General features: G+C 43.8%; 1 protein-coding gene and 10 non-coding genes across 11 annotated transcripts in view; 8 read left to right on the forward strand and 3 right to left on the reverse strand.

Annotated features, from left to right (window-relative positions):
* Window positions 1-21,753, reverse strand: part of LOC133535088 (uncharacterized) — a 47,593-nt gene that overhangs the window by 25,250 nt on the left and 590 nt on the right. The gene's annotated exons all lie outside the window — the stretch shown is intronic.
* trnal-aag (transfer RNA leucine (anticodon AAG)) lies at window positions 455-536 on the forward strand. The gene has a single exon. It is a non-coding gene; the product is annotated as a tRNA-Leu (tRNA).
* On the forward strand, window positions 1,170-1,241 carry trnae-uuc (transfer RNA glutamic acid (anticodon UUC)). The gene has a single exon. It is a non-coding gene; the product is annotated as a tRNA-Glu (tRNA).
* On the reverse strand, window positions 2,648-2,719 carry trnad-guc (transfer RNA aspartic acid (anticodon GUC)). The gene has a single exon. It is a non-coding gene; the product is annotated as a tRNA-Asp (tRNA).
* On the forward strand, window positions 2,860-2,941 carry trnal-aag (transfer RNA leucine (anticodon AAG)). The gene has a single exon. It is a non-coding gene; the product is annotated as a tRNA-Leu (tRNA).
* On the forward strand, window positions 3,585-3,656 carry trnae-cuc (transfer RNA glutamic acid (anticodon CUC)). The gene has a single exon. It is a non-coding gene; the product is annotated as a tRNA-Glu (tRNA).
* Window positions 11,632-11,713, forward strand: trnal-aag (transfer RNA leucine (anticodon AAG)). Its single transcript has one exon. It is a non-coding gene; the product is annotated as a tRNA-Leu (tRNA).
* trnae-uuc (transfer RNA glutamic acid (anticodon UUC)) lies at window positions 12,359-12,430 on the forward strand. The gene has a single exon. It is a non-coding gene; the product is annotated as a tRNA-Glu (tRNA).
* trnad-guc (transfer RNA aspartic acid (anticodon GUC)) lies at window positions 13,838-13,909 on the reverse strand. Its single transcript has one exon. It is a non-coding gene; the product is annotated as a tRNA-Asp (tRNA).
* On the forward strand, window positions 14,049-14,130 carry trnal-aag (transfer RNA leucine (anticodon AAG)). Its single transcript has one exon. It is a non-coding gene; the product is annotated as a tRNA-Leu (tRNA).
* On the forward strand, window positions 14,775-14,846 carry trnae-uuc (transfer RNA glutamic acid (anticodon UUC)). The gene has a single exon. It is a non-coding gene; the product is annotated as a tRNA-Glu (tRNA).

Raw genomic sequence — 21,753 nt, forward strand, 5'->3', positions numbered from 1 at the left:
GCATCCCTAACCTTTTATTTGACGCATTGACTCTGACAAACGATTTTCCCTTTTTAAAGACTTGTTTTTGCGTTCTAATTTAGAAAGGTGGAACAAACATTAGTAAAATACTGTGTTTGATTTCTATAGGGCTGTGCAGCAACGCCGAGTCCACACATCACAACATTCGGAGAATGATACTTTGGTCACTTCTCAAATTTCAACAAGATGGTAATTGAAGAAAATTAGAGGTACCTGAACCATCTACCCGTCAGGGAATCAAAACCTGGTCTTCCGCGTGACAGGCGGAGATACTGTCCATTATACTAACGAGGACTGTATAACATGGTGTTTTCCAGGGGACAAGAAAACATCCTTGGCTTTTGCCTGCCACACCGCAACCAAAGTGTTGCCATGTCATATTTCTGCTATCTCATAATGCCGACAATTTGATCCTCGGAAAGCTGGGAATAAGGGTAGTGTGGCCGAGCTGTCTAAGGCGCTGGATTAAGGCTCCAGTCTCTCGGGAGGCGTGGGTTCAAATCCCACCACTGCCATCTTTTGCTGGTAACGCATTTGTATCTTCCCTGACTGAGGCAATAAGACTCTTGGCCTCATTTGGAAAGCTTTCAAAAATAGGGCCCAAACGTTAGCTTTGGAGTTTTCCATGCCAGGTATGCAATGAGAAAAAAACACAACCAGCACAGTTTTAAGGCCCGCCAGCAGCCTCTGGAAAAGCTAAAAGGTGGACGTGGTTGTGTGTTTATCAACATGTCGTTTGAAGATCACCGCCCCTACTTAAGACATTCAGTCCACTTTTATCTGTTTCTGTGTTCTGATGACACCGCAGTGATAGGATGTATCAGTGGCCGGCACAGAGCGACTTACAGGAGGGAGTTAGCCTGTCTGGTGACATTGTGTAGAAACAACAACCTTATCCTCAACACGGACTACACTAAGAAGACGTGAGGAAAGAAAGTCTGTTACTATTGTACAATTTTTACACATCCAAGTCCAAATTCATGCAGCAGTTTCCATAGTGTAGTGGTTATCACTTCACTGAGACACAGAAGTTACCCCGGTTCAAAAAATACAATTCACATTTCTGACATGGTACATGAATGAAATTGGTGCTTCACACATTTGTCAGGAAACCATGCAGGAGACAAGTGTCTGAACTAATGATCAGTTCCCTGGTGGTCTAGTGGCTAGGATTCGGCGCTTTCACCGCCGCGGCCGGGGTTCGATTCCCGGTCAGGGAAAGTTATCCATTCCGTTCTCATAGAAGGCAATTTCTATAAAACTTATGTGACTTCCATGTTTTATGCTCATGATATACAAAGCATTATCGTTGACATTTTCCATAAAGGCAATGTGGACATTGCTCCAATTTGGCCAAAAAAAGGTGCCTGAGATTCCCAGCTTTCCTCTTTCTTTTTCTCTTCGAGTTCCACGGCACGACACCTTTCCAGTTCACCCCACACCCGAGCCGAGTCACTGACGGCATCCAGATCTTGTTGGTTGAATTGCACAGGCAGGAGAGAGCAGACTAACAAATGACACATCATCTGCACTCCTCCACACTAACATGCTGTGGAACATCCTCATAGCCTCATTTGTTCACGGATACCTTGCAACGTTCCGTTTCTCAGATCTTGGGCGATTTAGGCAGGACCGAAACGCCACACTTCTTTGGAGCCGGGCAGAAGAGATTTGTTTAGTTGTGTGAGGCATTTTCCCTGCGGCTTTAGCAGAGGGCCAACCTGTTGCGGTGATGGCTGTCAGTCAGGGCTTTTCCAGGATGAAGGAAATTTGCCTTGATTTTAATCTCTTCGTTGCAGGTTCTCGGTCAAACAGAGCGAGACGAGGGTCAGTTTCTTGTTTGAACTTTTCCTCTGACGTCAGTTAATACGGAGGATCAATGCCTAACAGCAGATAGAGATTGTAGGTTCTAATTGATTTCAAACACCCAGTTAGAGCCTCGCAGGCAGTGTTTAGGCCAGGATTGATTTCGGCAAGATGACTCAACGTAATTGCAACATGACACGAGGCACTTTTGGCTGTTTTGATTCATAAGGCGAGTTCAGTTGCTCGGATAGTGGCAGAATATGTTCCCCGGCTGGTATTGTACAGTTTTTTAGGATGCTGTTTCCAAATCCAACCTTAGCTTTAACTTTCTCAATATGATATTTGAAGGTGACCAACATAGACTGTCTGTGGTTGTATTCAAGCTGTTTTCCGTACCATCTGACTTTAGGCTGACCTTTGGTGTATGTGTATATGTGTAATTAAACTATTGTCAGTGTTTGCTCATCGGTGGTTAGATGTGTTGTAGTAAAGAAGACCATATAGGGCTTCGCCTAAGGACTTTTCTAACTCTACCAAGGTTGATTTTGCTAATGCTATGTCGAGGTCGTCAGCATCTGCATCCCTAACCTTTTATTTGACGCATTGACTCTGACAAACGATTTTCCCTTTTTGAAAACTTGCTTTCGCGTCCTAATTTAGAAGGGTGGAACAAACATTAGTAAAATACTGTGTTTGATTTCTATAGGGCTGTGCAGCAACGCCGAGTCCACACATCACAACATTCGGAGAATGATACTTTGGTCACTTCTCAAATTTCAACAAGATGGTAATTGAAGAAAATAAGAGGTTCCTGAACCATCTCCCCGTCAGGGAATCGAACCCTGGTCTTCCGCGTGACAGGCGGAGATACTGTCCACTATACTAACGAGGACTGCGTAACATGGTGTTTTCCAGGGGATAAGCAAACATCCTTGGCTTTTTTTCTGCCACATCGCAACCAAAGTGTTGCCATGTCATATTTCTGCTATCTCATAATGCCGACAATTTGATCCTTGGAAAGCAGGCAATAAGGGTAGTGTGGCCGAGCGGTCTAAGGCGCTGGATTAAGGCTCCAGTCCCTCGGGAGGCGTGGGTTCAAATCCCACCACTGCCATCTTTTGCTGGTAACGCATTTGTATCTTCCCTGACTGAGGCAATAAGACTCTTGGCCTCATTTGGAAAGCTTTCAAAAATAGGGCCCAAATGTTAGCTTTGGAGTTTTCCATGCCAGGTATGCAATGAGAAAAAAACACAACCAGCACAGTTTTAAGGCCCGCCAGCAGCCTCTGGAAAAGCTAAAAGGTGGACGTGGTTGTGTGTTTATCAACATGTCGTTTGAAGATCACCGCCCTTACTTAAGACATTCAGTCCACTTTTATCTGTTTCTGTATTCTGATGACACCGCAGTGATAGGATGTATCACTGGCCGGCACAGAGCGACTTACAGAAGGGAGTTAGCCTGTCTGGTGACATTGTGTAGAAACAACAACCTTATCCTCAACACGGACTACACTAAGAAGATGTGAGGAAAGAAAGTCTGTTCGTTATTGTTACTATTGTACAATTTTTACACATCCAAGTCCAAATTCATGCAGCAGTTTCCATAGTGTAGTGGTTATCACTTCACTGAGACACAGAAGTTACCCCGGTTCAAAATATACAATTCACATTTCTGACATGGTACATGAATGCAATGGGTGCTTCACACATTTGTCAAGAAACCATGCAGGAGACAGGTGTCTGAACAAATGATCAGTTCCCTGGTGGTCTAGTGGCTAGGATTCGGCGCTCTCACCGCCACCGCCCGGGTTCGATTCCCGGTCAGGGAAAGCTATCCGTTCTCATAGCAGGCAATTTCTATAAAACTTATGTGACTTCCATGTTTTATGCTCATGATATACAAAGCATTATCGTTGACATTTTCCATAAAGGCAATGTGGACATACCTCCAATTTGGCCAAAAAAAAGGTGCCTGAGATTCCCAGCTTTCCTCTTTCTTGTTCTCTTCGAGTTCCACGGCACGACACCTTTCCAGTTCACCCCACACCCGAGCCGAGTCACTGACGGCATCCAGATCTTGTCGGTTGAATTGCACAGGCAGGAGAGAGCAGACTAACAAATGACACATCATCTGCACTCCTCCACACTAACATGCTGTAGAACATCCTCATAGCCTCATTTGTTCACGGATACCTTGCAACAATCCGTTTCTCAGATCTTGGGCGATTTAGGCAGGACCGAAACGCCACACTTCTTTGGAGCCGGGCAGAAGAGATTTGTTTAGTTGTGTGAGGCATTTTCCCTGCGGCTTTAGCAGAGGGCCAACCTGTTGCGGTGATGGCTGTCAGTCAGGGCTTGTCCAGGATGGAGGAAATTTGCCTTGATTTTAATCTCTTCGTTGCAGGTTCTCGGTCAAACAGAGCGAGGCGAGGGTCAGTTTCTTGTTTGAACTTTTCCTCTGACGTCAGATAATACGGAGGATCAATGCCTAACAGCAGATAGAGATTGTAGGTTCTAATTGATTTCAAACACCCAGTTAGAGCCTCGCAGGCAGTGTTTAGGCCAGGATTGATTTCGGCAAGATGACTCAACGTGATTGCAACATGACATGAGGCACTTTTGGCTGTTTTGATTCATAAGGCGAGTTCAGTTGCTCGGATAGTGGCAGAATATGTTCCCCGGCTGGTATTGTACAGTTTTTTAGGATGCTGTTTCCAAATCCAACCTTAGCTTTAACTTTCTGTTGAGACGTATTTTTAGTGCCGTCTCACCCGGGCCGGGAGCAGGAAAACAATTTGAGGAGGCAGGAGTTGAGTCAAGTAGAAGTATTTTATTAAACGCAGTCTGCAGAGAGCGGAGATCGTATAGTACACTTGAACAGTAGTACCAGGAAAACCCAAAGCAATCTGTCTGAAAGTTTGTTGTACAGCAGCTTATATACACTGTGCCAGTCGTTATCTGATTGGTCAGTCTACTGACTGACGTCAGTTGCTATGTGTCTCGTGTCTAGGAACTACTCTTAGTTTCCTGTTAAGTTGGTTGTTGCTCAAGCATCTGTTTCCTTTATGTGCAGTGTTTGCTTGGTTTCCTGTTATGTTCGTTATTGCTCAAACATCTGTTTCCTGTAGGTGCAGTGTTTGGCACACTGAGTCAAATTGAGGCCAGGACGTTTCCTTTTTTGTTTGGTACACTCTGAACTCTCAGACAACTCTGAACTCTCAGACATGAGGCTTTGTACACTCATTAATCTCCCTTTTGATCTCTATTAAAGAAATCACAAATCAAAACATTGTATAATATGTAAATTCGACTAAGTACTAATACTTAGTGGCACCTTAAACTTGAGTTGTAACCGTGATGGACAGATGTATCAGGGCTCAAAGAAAGACCATGAGTACCCCAAACCAACAGAGAATAAGGAGGTCGATGGTTGTCACGATCCTCTTGGTCCCTCGACGAATCTGGTTGGTGGTTTGGCACACCACGTGTAGGAGAGGAGCGCTATTTCATCTCCTCCCACAGGGATTTTGGGTAGACTACTTCACCCTGATGCCACCAGGGGATTATTCTGCCCCTTGTTGATTGGTGGTCTTCTCCCGTTGTTGTTGTTCACGTAACTCGGTACGTGTCCCTCTCAACGTGCGTGCAGGGGCGTCCGCCGCTGCACACTGGCTCCAGTGGAACCACGTGTCTACCTTGCCGTTCAGCCGAACAGCATGCGAGGTGCGTTCAGTCACTCGATATGGACCCGTCCACCTGGGTTCGGTCCACTTTCGCTTGAGCACCTTCAGTAGGACCCACTCTGTGCTTGGTGGGGTCGCTGTGTCTTCCTTGTTTCTCTCCCCCACCTGCTTGGCATACTCTGCAACAATGGCTTGTAAAGCATGGAAATACTGTGTGTGGGTTAATGACTGATCATCACCTTTGATTCCAATAAGCTTGGACTGGGGCCCTGGAAACCTCCTGCCTGTGGTCAGCTCAAAGGGAGTAAAGGCCGTGCTTTGGTTTATTGAGCTTCGAACAGACATAAGGGCAAGGGGTAGCGCATCTAGCCAATTAATTTTAGTCTGTGCACAGATTTTTGCCAATTTAGATTTGAGTGTTTGGTTCATTCTTTCAACCTTTCCTTGGGATTGTGGGTGGTAGACCGAACCAAACTTGTGTTTCAACCCCAGCATTTCTTCAACCTTTTGCAGATCATGGTTTTTGAAATGTGTACCATCATCTGATCGGATTTTTCTCAGGAAAACCATGTTTTGGGATATACTGGCTTACCAAAAACTTCACCACTGTCTTACTGTCTTCCCTTTTTGTAGGGAGTACCTCTGGCCAACCTGAATACGCATCCACACATACCAACATATACCTGTACCCTTTTACTGAATTCACCATATCTGTGTAATCTATGATGATTTCTTTCCCTGTTTTCCTCTCGAGAGGGAAACGTCCAGGATGCGGTCTGACTGTTGGTCGTGCATTATACATGGTGCATTCAGGGCAAGTATGTACATTATGTTTACACATATCTTTCAAAAAGGGGTGCCACCAATTTTCGAGGTTTCTCTGCATCTGTGCAGCCCCGACATGTCCCAATCCGTGCGCCTCAGTTAGTGCTATGTTTTTTATTCCAGGTGGTAGCACAATCCGTCAAAACATTCTTTAATACCTGATTAAATAGGCCAGGGGATAGAGAAAATCCCTGAGGAAGACAAGAATAGGTCAGTTGGTGAAGGCAAAAATGTTTCTACATTCTTCGGCTAGTGGTAGGCAGAAAAATGCATTAGCGAGGTCGATACAGGTGAACCATTGGTGGCTAGGATCAAGATTAGTCAACGCAACGTAAGGGTTGGGAACTGGGATGGTTTGCGTGCATAACGCAGAGTTAATGGCCCTAAGATCATGAACCATGCGATATTTACCAGTGCCCTTCTTTTCAATGGGCCATATGGGAGTGTTCCATTCTGAGGATGTTTCTACCAACACCCCCTTTTCAAATAGACCTTCAATGGTATCTGCAATGCCGATTTTGGCGTCTTTTTTACTTGGGTATTGGGGAACCCACACTGGGTTGTTATTTTTCAGCTTGAAAGTAACTGGGGGGCAGTCGACTAGGCCAACATCCGTGGGCCCAGTGGACCATAGTTAGTCAGGCAGTGAATCTAACAACAATGCTGCTTCGGGGTGATTTGTTTTCTCTCGGCCATTGTGGCGGGAGATTTGAGCGTGTTCAAGGAGAGCGTGGTCAGTGCAAGAAACCTGTATTTTGTAGATTTGAGTTGCGGGTGAATACCACAACGAAGAGCCAACCCTCTGCCAATCAGTTTGCAGTTGTGCGGTTTTAACTATAGAACCCAGCTCTTTGGCTTGGTGCTCTGGATATAAGGCCTAAGACACATGGGGGGAAGCCTCGTCACTCATCATATACCACTGTAGTTGTTCTGGGGTGAGAGAAACTTCTGCCGCTACACCTATGGGAGCCACATAAATGTTATTAGTGGAAAGAGCCCAATTAGTTCCCTCTATTTCCCTGCTAAACTGTTCCTCATACCACTGTGTATCCTCTCTATCATAAAACAATGTCATATGAGGAGGGTCAGGAGGGGCCACATAGGGGTGTATTTGGGAGATCCAGGGTTTCCAAGTCAGGTAAGCCGACAGGATTCCACCTTTATCACTAGTTTCACTGTGTAGGAGACCCCAGTAGATGTCAGCCGATCTGTCTGCAACTGGCTGAATCATGTATTGGCTTGAATGTGAAGACTCAATACTGGCGCAGGGTAGAGATGTTCCATCAGGGAATGAGACGGTTAGTCCGTCAGGCGAGCAGAGAATAGTAGCCCCCAATCGAGTCAGGAGGTCTCTCCCCAACAGGTTGGAAGGTACCTCAGGGGAGTAGATGAAAGGATGCAACACAGTCTGATTGCCAAGCCGTGTTGTGAGAGGCTTGGTGTAAGGCAGCATAGTAGGAACCCCAGAGAAACCCATGACTGTTATGACGTCTGATGTATGCAGCTTCTTTTCCACAGTCTTGATAGTGGAGACGGTAGCACCGGTATCCACTAAGAAAGGCAGCAAGTCCTGATTTACTGTCACTGACAGCAACGGTTCTGCCGTAAGGTGCTGTCCGGGGCTTCTCTGTGGGGCGTGTCACTCAGTGTCTTGCCACAAGGGGAACTGTGGTGCGGGTCCTCTCCCTTGAGACTGAGGAGGGCGTGTTCCTCCCCGGTTCTGAACTCCTCCTCTCTGTGGAAACCCTCTTTGTGACTGAGCAGGGTTATATGGGCACTCCCTCACCCAATGGGAGGAGCCCCCACACAGGAAACAGCCTTGGTTTCCTCCTTGAGGCTTTCCCCTGAAAAACCCTCTCCTTCCTCCACCCCGTGGGCCTCCCCTTCCCCTATTTTGTCCTCCCCTTCTTCTGAAATGTGGCGTCCCAGACTCCTGAACGTTATCGCCGTCCCACTGCTGTACAGTTTGAGACATAACCTTGACCTGATCTTTCTTGCCCTTCTTTTTGTCGTTTAAGTCATCTCTAGCTTTGGCTAGTTGTAATTTCAGTAATTGTGCCTGCAAATCTGCTTTGTCTTTCTCATCTTGTTGTGTTTTGTCTTGAGCCGTGGTAAGGTGATGAACGAGATGCTTCTCCCATGTACAAAGTTGACATCCTAACATGTCAGGGTTACTTTTCATGGCTGTTTGCACTGACTCAGGCACTCCACTCAGAACTGCTTGTCGGAACCACTCGGCCTGTGACCCAGTGTTACCGGGGTACTGGCCGGTTTGATTGGTCCAGGCCTCTTTGGCTTCACATAAAAACTGCCTGGGGTTTTGTTTGGGGTCCCATCTAATTTTAGGCATAACGGCTGAATTAGGCAGTGGGAAATGACTACGCATTGCAGCACCAAGAGCAGTGCAGAGTTGGGTGAATCTGACCTCATCGGACAGTGTTAGAGTTTTTGCGTCCGTCTCTACATCTCTAAGATTAGTCTGGGTCATGCACCGAGCAGCAACAGCGCGGAAATCTCCTAATGCCAGAGTGTGCCTCTTTCAATGTAAAATGTGGGATACATGCCGTGGGTTGGAGGCGCATAGGGTGGAGGACATGTGGGGACATGAGGTGCAGTTACCGATTTGGAGTGAAGCTCCTTTTGGTGCAGATTTTTGGTGCTTTGTCAGCAGATCAACAGTTCAGCCCACTCCCGTCGCTCCTTCTCCCAGTCGCGCTCCTTTTTCCTCCAACTGGACTTCTGCAACAAACCTGCAATTTTTCCCTGCTCTTCCGCTTCATCTCTCTTTATAGCTGCTGTGTTCATCTTATCAAGTATCAATTGTCCTAAGGGCCCTATATGTTCCAATGTTTTCCCCATGTCCTGAATAAGTTGTTCTAATTTTTGTTTTGCTTTTGTTACTTTCTTCTCTTTATCTGTTGGCTTTGATGTGGCAGCTAGGGCATTAGCTGTGGATCCAATTTGGGTCAATAGGGTGACATATGGGCTGACCGGGCCCCATCCATCATCATCTATTTCTCTATCAAACTCTCCTTCCATTTTTAACTAGACTCTGAGCTCCACAGTTTTATTGCGACAACAATCTTCCCGGAGATAGCTGCGTTAGCCCACTGCGGTTCTCTGAGAGACAAGCTTCTAGGCCGGCCCTAAAGGTCGGTCCGGTCTCCCACTGGGTGTCCTATCACAAGAACCACAGCGTTTAGTCCAAAGATAAGATGTCTCGCTTATCAACTGGGTGGTTTAGCCCTCGCTGCGTGTCTGTTGGTCAGATATGGACGGTTTTCACCGCCCATCCTGCCCTAAACTGTAGCGAATGAACGACGTTCGTTTACACCGTTAGGTATCCCGTCAGTTCATCAGCCGCAGACCCAGCACACAACGAGTATTCACACAACGATTTACTCAGAGTCTTATCCTCCCCACTTCCCTTCTTACCTCAACAACACGTAAAATACACACACAAAGTTAGTGTCATATACACATTCGATACCCACACAGTATTTTCTTCAGCTTAAAGTTGTGTTATCGAAAGACTACTCAGTCTCTGTTTTCAACTGCAGTTTCATTCGACTGTATTTTTCTTCTCCCCTCATTTTTCCCACGTAAAACAACCTATTTTGTTGTTTTGAGGAGTTTTATACAGCGATATTTCAATCTCTCCAAGGTTTATAAACCTATTTTCCCAAACGTTTTTTGGAGTTTTCATATCGTAACAACAACTAGAATTTAGGGACCTCAACCCCCGGGACTCTAACCCAGCCGCGGTACTAACCGCTCCTGGACCCCGTCGGATCTCAGGTGGAGTTACGCCACTCTCGAGGTTACTGTGTATTCCTCCTGTATCGAAGTTATTTACACTTCTACTGAATCTTTTAGTTTTTATGTTTTCTTACAAGTACATAGGACAGGACACTATTTTAGTAGTTTCCAATATGCAGAATTTGTTTTAACAGGTTTCTGCTTACCTTATTTGTAAGGGCCGGCTAGTGTCTTTGTCCTTTGTCCATGAAGAAAATTTTTAGGTCCGAATGGTCCTCTCGATGTTCTCCTCACAACTCCCTGTATCCCGGACGAGCCCCCAAATTTGTTGAGACGCATTTTTAGTGCCGTCTCACCCGGGCCGGGAGCAGGAAAACAATTCGAGGAGGCAGGAGTTGAGTCAAGTAGAAGTATTTTATTAAACGCAGTCTGCAGAGAGCGGAGATCGTATAGTACACTTGAACAGTAGTACCAGGAAAACCCAAAGCGATCTGTCTGAGAGTTTGTTGTACAGCAGCTTATATACACTGTGCCAGTAGTTATCTGATTGGTCAGTCTACTGACTGACGTCAGTTGCTATGTGTCTCGTGTCTAGGAACTACTCTTAGTTTCCTGTTAAGTTGGTTGTTGCTCAAGCATCTGTTTCCTGTATGTGCAGTGTTTGCTTGGTTTCCTGTTATGTTCGTTATTGCTCAAACATCTGTTTCCTGTAGGTGCAGTGTTTGGCACACTGAGTCAAATTGAGGTCAGGACGTTTCCTGTTTTGTTTGGTACACTCTGAACTCTCAGACAACTCTGAACTCTCAGACATGAGGCTTTGTACACTCATTACTTTGTCAATATGATATTTGAAGGTGACCAACATAGACTGTCTGTGGTTGTATTCAAGCTGTTTTCCGTACCATCTGACTTTAGGCTAACCATTGGTGTATGTGTATATGTGTAATTAAACTGTTGTCAGTGTTTGCTCATCGGTGGTTAGATGTGTTGTAGTAAATAAGACCATATAGGGCTTCGCCTAAGGACTTTTCTAATTCTACCAAGGTTGATTTTTCTAATGCTATGTCGAGATCGTCAGCTGCTGCATCCCTAACCTTTTATTTGACGCATGGACTCTGACAAACGATTTTCCCTTTTTGAAGACTTTCTTTTGCATCCTAATTTAGAAGGGTGGAACAAACATTAGTAAAATACTGTGTTTGATTTCTATAGGGCTGTGCAGCAACGCCGAGTCCACGCATCACAACATTCGGAGAATGATACTTTGGTCACTTCTCAAATTTCAACAAGATGGTAATTGAAGAAAATTAGAGGTACCTGAACAATCTCCCCGTGAGGGAATCGAACCCTGGTCTTCCGCGTGACAGGCGGAGATACTTTCCACTATACTAACGAGGACTGCATAACATGGTGTTTTCCAGGGGAAAAGCAAACATCCTTGGCTTTTGCCTGCCACACCGCAACCAAAGTGTTGCCATGTCATATTTCTGCTATCTCATAGTGCCGACAATTTGATCCTCGGAAAGCTGGGAATAAGGGTAGTGTGGCCGAGCGGTCTAAGGCGCTGGATTAAGGCTCCAGTCTCTCGGGAGGCATGGGTTCAAATCCCACCACTGCCATCTTTTGCTGGTAAAGCATTTGTATCTTCCCTGACTGAGGCAATAAGACTTTTGGCCTCTTTTGGAAAGCTTTCAAAAATAGGGCCCACACGCTAGCTTTGGAGTTTTCCATGCCAGGTATGCAATGAGAAAAAAAACACAACCAGCACAGTTTTAAGGCCCACCAGCAGCCCCTGGAAAAGCTAAAAGGTGGACGTGGTTTTGTGTTTATCAACATGTCGTTTGAAGATCACCGCCCCTACTTAAGACATTCAGTCCACTTTTATCTGTTTCTGTATTCTGATGACACCGCAGTGATAGGATGTATCAGTGGCCGGCACAGAGCGACTTACAGGAGGGAGTTAGCCTGTCTGGTGATATTGTGTAGAAACAACAACCTTATCCTCAACACGGACTACACTAACAAGACATGAGGAAAGAAAGTCTGCTCGTCATTGTTACTATTGTACAATTTTTACACATCCAAGTCCAAATTCATGCAGCAGTTTCCATAGTGTAGTGGTTATCACTTCACTGAGACACAGAAGTTACCCCGGTTCAAAAAATACAATTCACATTTCTGACATGGTACATGAATGCAACGGGTGCTTCACACATTTGTCAAGAAACCATGCATGAGACAAGTGTCTGAAAAAATTGATCAGTTCCCTGGTGGTCTAGTGGCTAGGATTCGGTGCTTTCACCGCCGCGGCCCGGGTTCGATTCCCGGTCAGGGAAAGCTATCCATTCCGTTCTCATAGCAGGCAATTTCTATAAAACTTATGTGACTTCCATGTTTTATGCTCATGATATACAAAGCATTATGGTTGACATTTTCCATAAAGGCAATGTGGACATTGCTCAAAATTTGGCCAAAATAAGGTGCCTGAGATTCCCAGCTTTCCTCTTTCTTGTTCTCTTCGAGTTCCACGGCACGACACCTTTCCAGTTCACCCCACACCCGAGCCGAGTCACTGACGGCATCCAGATCTTGTTGGTTGAATTGCACAGGCAGGAGAGAGCAGACTAACAAATGACACATCATCTGCACTCCTCCACACTAACATGCTGTAGAACATCCTCATAGCCTCATTTGTTCATGGATACCTTGCAACGTTCCGTTTCTCAGATCTTGGGCGATTTTGGCAGGACCGAAACGCCACACTTCTTTGGAGCCGGGCAGAAGAGATTTGTTTAGTTGTGTGAGGCATTTTCCCTGCGGCTTTAGCAGAGGGCCAACCTGTTGCGGTGATGGCTGTCAGTCAGGGCTTGTCCAGGATGGAGGAAATTTGCCTTGATTTTAATCTCTTCGTTGCAGGTTCTCGGTCAAACAGAGCGAGACGAGGGTCAGTTTCTTGTTTGAACTTTTCCTCTGACGTCAGATGATACGGAGGATGAATGCCTAACAGCAGATAGAAATTGTAGGTTCTAATTGATTTCAAACACCCAGTTAGAGCCTCGCAGGCAGTGTTTAGGCCAGGATTGATTTCGGCAAGATGACTCAACGTGATTGCAACATGACATGAGGCACTTTTGGCTGTTTTGATTCATAAGGCGAGTCCAGTTGCTCGGATAGTGGCAGAATATGTTCCCCGGCTGGTATTGTACAGTTTTTTAGGACGCTGTTTCCAAATCCAAACTTAGCTTTAACTTTCTCAATATGATATTTGAAGGTGACCAACATAGACTGTCTGTGGTTGTATTCAAGCTGTTTTCCGTACCATCTGACTTTAGGCTAACCATTGGTGTATGTGTATATGTGTAATTAAACTGTTGTCAGTGTTTGCTCATCGGTGGTTAGATGTGTTGTAGTAAATAAGACCATATAGGGCTTCGCCTAAGGACTTTTCTAATTCTACCAAGGTTGATTTTTCTAATGCTATGTCGAGGTCGTCAGCTGCTGCATCCCTAACCTTTTACTTGACGCATTGACTCTGACAAACGACTTTCCCTTTTCGAAGACTTGCTTTTGCGTCCTAATTTAGAAGGGTGGAACAAACATTAGTAAAATACTGTGTTTGATTTCTATAGGGTTGTGCAGCAACGCTGAGTCCACACATCACAACATTCGGAGAATGATACTTTGGTCACTTCTCAAATTTCAACAAGATGGTAATTGAAGAAAATTAGAGGTACCTGAACCATCTCCCCGTCAGGGAATCGAACCCTGGTCTTCCGCGTGACAGGCGGAGATACTGTCCACTATACTAACGAGGACTGCGTAACATGGTTTTTTCCAGGGGACAAGCAGACATCCTTGGCTTTTGCCTGCCACAACGCAACCAAAGTGTTGCCATGTCATATTTCTGCTATCTCATAATGCCGACAATTTGATCCTCGGAAAGCTGGGAATAAGGGTCGTGTGGCCGAGCGGTCTAAGGCGCTGGATTAAGGCTCCAGTCTGTCGGGAGGCGTGGGTTCAAATCCCACCACTGCCATCTTTTTCTGGTAACGCATTTAATTCTTCCCTGACTGAGGCAATAAGACTCTTGGCCTCATTTGGAAAGCTTTCAAAAATAGGGCCCAAACGTTAGCTTTAGAGTTTTCCATGGCAGGTATGCAATGAGAAAATAACACAACCAGCACAGTTTTAAGGCCCGCCAGCAGCCTCTGGAAAAGCTAAAAGGTGGACGTGGTTGTGTGTTTATCAACATGTCGTTTGAAGATCACCGCCCCTACTTAAGACATTCAGTCCACTTTTATCTGTTTCTGTATTCTGATGACACCGCAGTGATAGGATGTATCACTGGCCGGCACAGAGCGACTTACAGTAGGGAGTTAGCCTGTCTGGTGACATTGTGTGGAAACAACAACCTTATCCTCAACACGGACTACACTAAGAAGACATGAGGAAAGAAAGTCTGTTTGTTATTGTTACTATTGTACAATTTTTACACATCCAAGTCCAAATTCATGCAGCAGTTTCCATGGTGTAGTGGTTATCACTTCACTGAGATACAGAAGTTACCCCGGTTCAAAAAATACAATTCACATTTCTGACATGGTACATGAATGCAATGGGTGCTTCACACATTTGTCAAGAAACCATGCATGGGACAAGTGTCTGAAAAATATGATCAGTTCCCTGGTGGTCTCGTGGCTAGGATTCGGTGCTTTCACCGCCGCGGCCCGGGTTCGATTCCCGGTCAGGGAAAGCTATCCATTCCGTTCTGATAGCAGGCAATTTCTATAAAACTTATGTGACTTCCATGTTTTATGCTCATGATATACAAAGCATTATGGTTGACATTTTCCATAAAGGCAATGTAGACATTGCTCCAATTTGGCCAAAAAAAGGTGCCTGAGATTCCCAGCTTTCCTCTTTCTTGTTCTCTTCGAGTTCCACGGCACGACACCTTTCCAGTTCACCCCACACCCGAGCCGAGTCACTGACGGCATCCAGATCTTGTTGGTTGAATTGCACAGGCAGGAGAGAGCAGACTAACAAATGACACATCATCTGCACTCCTCCACACTAACATGCTGTAGAACATCCTCATAGCCTCATTTGTTCATGGATACCTTGCAACGTTCCGTTTCTCAGATCTTGGGCGATTTAGGCAGGACCAAAACGCCACACTTCTTTGGAGCCGGGCAGAAGAGATTTGTTTAGGCAGAGAGAGGATTTGTGTGAGGCGTTTTCTCGGCGGCTTTAGCGGAGGGCCAACCTGTGTCGGTGATGGCTGTCAGTCAGGGCTTGTCCAGGTTGGAGGAAATTTACCTTGATTTTAATCTCTTCATTGCAGGTTCTTGGTCAAACAGAGCGAGACGAGGGTCTGTTTCTTGTTTGAGATTTTTCTCTGACGTCTGATATAGGGAGGATCAATTCCTAACAGCAGATAGAGATTGTAGGTTCTAATTGATTTCAAACACCCAGTTAGAGCCTCGCAGGCAGTGTTTAGGCCAGGATTGATCTCGGCAGGATGACTCAACGTGATTGCAACGTGACATGAGTGTTGCAATTTGATATTTGTGCAATCTCATAATGCCGACTGTGCCTCCCGGCAACATTAGCGATGGTATGCCCGGCCGCCTTATAGTCGTTCAGCCAACCCTTTAAAATTATAGTTCGGTAGATAACATGGGCGGCGATTGAGTTATGCCTTAATAGCTCTTCAGCTAAATCTTTTAAGTTACGGTGCGGTAGTTAACATGGGAGGCGATGGCACCATGCCTTAATAGCTGTTAAGCCAACCCTTTTAAGTTACAGTTCGGTTTTTAACTTGGGCACCGATTGCGTCGCATCTTAATAGCTGTTCAGCCAACACTTTTAAGTTACGGTTCGGTAGTTAACATGGGCGGCGATTGTGTCATGCCTAATAGCTGTACAGCCAACCTTTTTAAGTTACGGTTCGGTATTTAACCAAGGCGCCGATTGCGTCACGTCTTAATAACTGTTCAGCCAACCCTTTTAAGTTACGGTTCGGTATTTATAAATTTTTTCCACATCCAAGTCCAAATTCATGCAGCAGTTTCCATTGTGTAGTGGTTATCACTTCACTGTCACCCAACACACAAAAGTCTCCATGGTTGAAAGACTACAATTGCCATTTCTGACATGGTACCCGAATGTAATGGGTGCTTCACACATTTGTCAAGAAACTTAGCAGGAGACAAGTGTCTAAGACAGTGATCAGCTCCCTAGTGGTCCAGTGCAGTGGTTCTCAACCTTTTTTCAGTGATGTACCCCCTGTGAACATTCTTTTTATTCAAGTACCCCCTAATCAGAGCAAATCATTTTTGGTTGAAAAAAAGAGATAAAGAAGTGAAATACAGCACTATGTCATCAGTTTCTGATTTATTAAATTGTATAACAGTGCCAAATATTGCTCATTTGTAGTGGTCTATGTTGAATTATTTGGAAAAAAAGATATAAAAATAACTAAAATCTTGTTGAAAATTAAACAAGTGATTCAAATATAAATAAAGATTTCTACACATAGAAGTAATCATCAACTTAAAGTGCCCTCTTTGGGGATTGTAATAGCGATCCATCTGGATTCATGAACTTAATTCTAAACATTTCTTTACAAAACAAGAAATCTTTAACATCAATATTTATGTAACATGTCCACAAAAAATCTAGTTGTCAACACTGAATATTGCATTGTTCTAAGTTTATGAACTTACATTCATATTTTATTGAAGTATTATTCAATAAATATATTTATAAAGGATTTTTGAATTGTTGATATTTTTAGAATATTTTTTTAAAAATCTCACGTACCCCTTGGCATACCTTCAAGTACGCGTACCCCCATTTGAGAACCACTGGTCTAGTGTCTAGGATTCGGCGCTTTCAACGCCGTTGGCTAACCATTGGTATATGTGTGTTCTTCAGGTGGAAGGTTGTAGTCAAACTGTTGTCAGGGTTTGCTCGTAGTTGGTTCGATGCGTTACAGTAAATAAGACTACATAGGGCTTCGATGAAGGACTTTTCTAATTCTACCTAGGTTGACTTTTGTAATGCTATGTCGAGGTCGTCAGTTGCTGCGTCCCCAACCTTTCTGCGGCTGGGTACCAATCGAGTCCGGTGTGTCAGGCTTACCCCTGACAGTTTGTCTATGTTTTATTTTTTTCCTCTGCATTTGTCTGTTTCCTCTGTGTTTAGTATTTCCTGTCCTTAGTTCCTGTCTAGTCCTCTTATTTTGGTTCAGCTTCCTGTTTGTCTCCCTGTGTCCTGTTTTCACTCAACTGCGGCTGATTGGCAACTTGTCACACCTGATGTCAATCGGCCAGCTCCTATTTTACCTGCTTTGTTCCTCCAGTCAGGGCTGGATCATTGTATTGTCATCCGGACTTGTCGTTGCCATATTTTGCTCTTGTCGTGTCTGTGATTCTTTTCAGCTATTACCTGTCGTGCTACATTTTGTCCTGGTCGTCGTAGCAGTAAGCTGTTCTTGTTAGCCATCAGTTATTTCCAGTTTTTCTATTTCCTATCCTCTAGCTTCCATGCCAAAGTTCCTTTTTGTTTTCTAGCTTCCAGTGCTAGCTCCCTTAGTTTGTTATTCCGCCCATGTGCGTGCTTTTTGTTTGTTCTTGTTCTATTATTTATATTAAATAATGTATTCATATTCTATACCTGCCTCCGTCTCTGCATCTCGGGGTTCGACAACAACAAATACCCCTGACACTGGCGTTGGGGACCACTACTGTATAGGCACAAGCCTGCTACAGGTCTGTTGAAATATACATCACTTAGCTGTGTATACACTAATGTTGTCCTGATACCAATATTCTGGTACCGGTACCAAAATTATTTTGATACTTTTCTAAATAAAGGGGACCACAAAAAATGGCATTATTGGCTTTACTTTAACATAAAATCTTATGGTATATTAAACATATGTTTATTGCAAGTTTGTCTGTGATGATCTGTCACTTCATTTCTGTTTGTTTCCTTGTTTTTGTATTTACTTCTCATCAGTGCTCTTATTGTGTTCCATTTCCTGTTTGTCTCTGAGCACTCTTTGATTGCTTACCTGCCGTTGATTGGCAGGCGGTCCGCATCTGCTGCCAATCAGGGTTTTCTATTTATGCCTTGTCTTGAGCACGAAGATTGCTTTATGTTGTAGAACTTTTATTTGCGAGACTGCATAATTTCTGTTGATGATAATAAAGATCATCTTACCTGTTCGTCTGTTCGTTCCTGCATCTTGGGGTCTCAAAAACTGCAGCCGTGCAAGTTCCTCACATTGTCCTTAAATAGAATAGAATAGATCTTTTATTGTCATTGCACAAGTACAACAAGATTGATTTTTGGTACAAGTCCCGCTAAGAGCAGACATACGTTACAGGGGAGGACAAGATGAGACCGCCAACAGATCAGCCACTTACGGCGCTCCTTAAAAAGGTGAGAAAAGGGTGACATTGGGAGAGAGGGGGGGAGTAAAAAAAAATATCAGTCTAAAGCTAGACCCTCAGGAGGGGTCCAGACTGAGTCCAAGGAAAAAACCTCACATAGCATGGCACACATTTAGACATGGTACGTATATCACACCAACTTGCAACAGTGAACATACAGGACAACTTGTCTTTTAGTGGTAAGTAAGCAAACAAAAGCTCCTAATTTAGCTGCTGACATATGCAGTAACATATTGGGACATTTATCATTCTATTATTTTGTCAAAATTACTAAGGACAAGTAGTAGAAAATTCCTTATCTACTTGTTCATTTACTGTTAATATCTGCTTACTTTCTCTTTTAACATGTTCTATCTACACTTCTGTTAAAATGTAATAATCACTTATTCTTCTGTTGTTTGATACTTTACATTAGTTTTGGATGATACCACAAATTTGGGAATCAATCCGATACCAAGTCGTTACAGGATCATACATTGGTCATATTCAAAATCCTCATGTGTCCAGGGACATATTTCCTGAGTTTTTAAACATAATATGATTTTTTTTTTAAATGAAAGATGTTGTGATGCCAAAAAATATCAACGTAATCATCGTAGTATTGAATATATACGCTATTGTATTTGGTATCATGGATGTCGGGTGTCGATCCACCAATGGCGTTTGTTTACATTTTGACGCCGGTGAGCTACGGTGTGTAGTGAAGCATGTTTAGCTATTCCTCATCCTGCAGTGATAATGGTACTTGTTATAAACTTACTTTATTTGTCGCCATAGAGGCGAGGATTAGTGATTTAGAAGCAGCTAAAAAACTGCCGACGGCGGATGGGCTTTAGCTAGCCATGTCTTATAGCACCTCTTCCTGAGGGTGTTTCAGTGTTATAGCGTCACCTTTATTGTTAGTTTTTAAGCAGAAATGGGTCCCTTCTCCGTTTTCTGTCTACACACTTTCCATACTTGCCAACCTTGAGACCTTTCTTTTGTTTTTTGTTTTTGTTTTTTGTCCCGAAAAAGGGAGGTTTTGGGGTTGGTACACTAATTGTAAGTGTATCTTGTGTTTTTTATGTTGATTTAATTAAAAAAAAAAAAAAAAAAAAAAATGTATAAAAATTCTTCTGCGGCCCGGTCCTGTCACGCCAAATTTCTTCTCCCTACAAACCCTCCCCCCCCCCCATTTACTTCCGGGGTCATGATTAATACAGACGTTTTGTTAACGCTGTATTATAAAAATATAACGCTATATTATAAAAATATAACGCTATATTATAAAAATATAACGCTATATTATAAAAATACAGACGTTTTGTTAACGCTATATTCTAAAAGAAATTAAAAAGCAATTTACAAACACAAGCTATGGGATGACGCATTTACTTCCGGGGTCACGTTTCCTCTTATGTCATCCCATAGCTTGTGTTTGTAAATTGTTTTTAAAAAACATTTATAATACAGCCTAAACAAAACGTCTGTATTTTTATAATATAGCGTTATATTTTTATGATATAGCTTTAACAAAACATCTGTATTAATCATGACCCCGGAAGTAAATGGGGAGGGAAGGTTTTTGTAGGGAGAAGAAATTTGGCGTGACACCACCAATCGAGTCGCGGCCCGGTGGTTGGGGACTACTGCTCTTATCGAACCGGTTCCTTATCAAATCCAGATAGGTTGTTGTGTGTGCACTGAGTTCCAAAAGCCATAGATGTTATGTGAGTAGGCTGGCACGCTGTTTATATTTGTGGAAAGGGGACCTGATTGAGGACAGCATGCGGCCGCCAAAGGGGGAAGGTTTCAGGTGAGAGGACACCAAAGGCACGCCCCCAATATTGTTGTCCGAGTGGAAATCGGGAGAAATTTGTGAGAATGGTTGCCCCGGGAGATTTTTGGGTGGGGCACTGAAATTTGGAACTCTCCTGGGAAAATTGGGAGGGTTGGCAAGTATGACACTGTGTCTGCAAGTAAGTACTCTGTGTGTGTGCGCTGCCGAACATGCTCGTCGGCTAGTAAAATCAGCAATGACCTGACGTGGGCACGGGGGGTGGAGAACCGGTACCTTTCAGAGGCGGTATAGTACCGAATATGGTTCATTAGTTTTGCGATACTATACTAATACCGGTATACTGTACAATCATGAATTGATTAACGTGGACCCCAACTTAAACAAGTTGAAAAGTTATTCAGGTGTTACCATTTTGTGGTCAATTGTACGGAATATGTACTGTACTGTGCAATCTACTAATACAGGGGTCGGCAAGCCGCGGCTCTATGACCACTCTGATGTGGCTCGTCCGCATACTTGCCGACCGCCCGGAGAAGTCGAGTAGATTTCCAAATTTTAGTGTCTCTATCATAAATCTCCCGGGTAGACATTATTCGATTTTCACTCAGACATCAACTTTAAGGGCGTGACGTGATGACAATGCCATTATCATCCTTTTTTACATGTCATAGCGTCAGGATTTTCACCACGCTATCTGCGTGCCGCCCGGCCGGTCACATTTTGGATGCAACCTCTATCTGAAAGCGCACGGTACTACAAGGCATACTTGTTCAACAGCCATACAGGTCACACTGAGGGTAGTGATATAAGCAACTTTAACACTCTTACTAATATGCGCCACACTGTGAACCCACACCAAACAAGAATGACAAACACATTTCAGGATATCATCCTCACTATAACACAACATAAACACAACAGAACAAATACCCAGATTCCTATGTATCCCTGATTATTCTGGGCTACATTTGGTATGCACAGATTTTGAACATCCCAGCCCTAAGTAATGTAAGGAGTAATATAATGTAAATAGCATCACAACAATAATTCTAAATTGTAAATTGAGGCCAACAAACATGTCCAATGCTACAAACAGGCCTCAACCAGGGTATAATATTAAGCTAGCAGTTAGCTTGTGAACTTGATGCCAAACAGCCATTAGGCTACAATAAAATGTACAAAATGAGTTGTAATGCAGTTTTAAGCACATATTAAGTGATATTAAACCATCACAAGAATAATTCTAAATTGTAAATTGAGGCTAACAAACATGTCCAATGCTACAAACAGGACCCAAACCAGGGTATGATATTAAGCTAACAGTAAGCGTGTGAACTTGATGCCAAACAGCCATTAGGCTACTATAAAATGTACAAAATGAGTTGCAATGCAGTTTTAAGCACATATTAAGTGATAT

The sequence above is a fragment of the Nerophis ophidion genome, linkage group LG02 (assembly GCF_033978795.1).
Source record: "Nerophis ophidion isolate RoL-2023_Sa linkage group LG02, RoL_Noph_v1.0, whole genome shotgun sequence".
In the NCBI taxonomy this organism is placed as follows: Eukaryota; Metazoa; Chordata; class Actinopteri; order Syngnathiformes; family Syngnathidae; genus Nerophis; species Nerophis ophidion.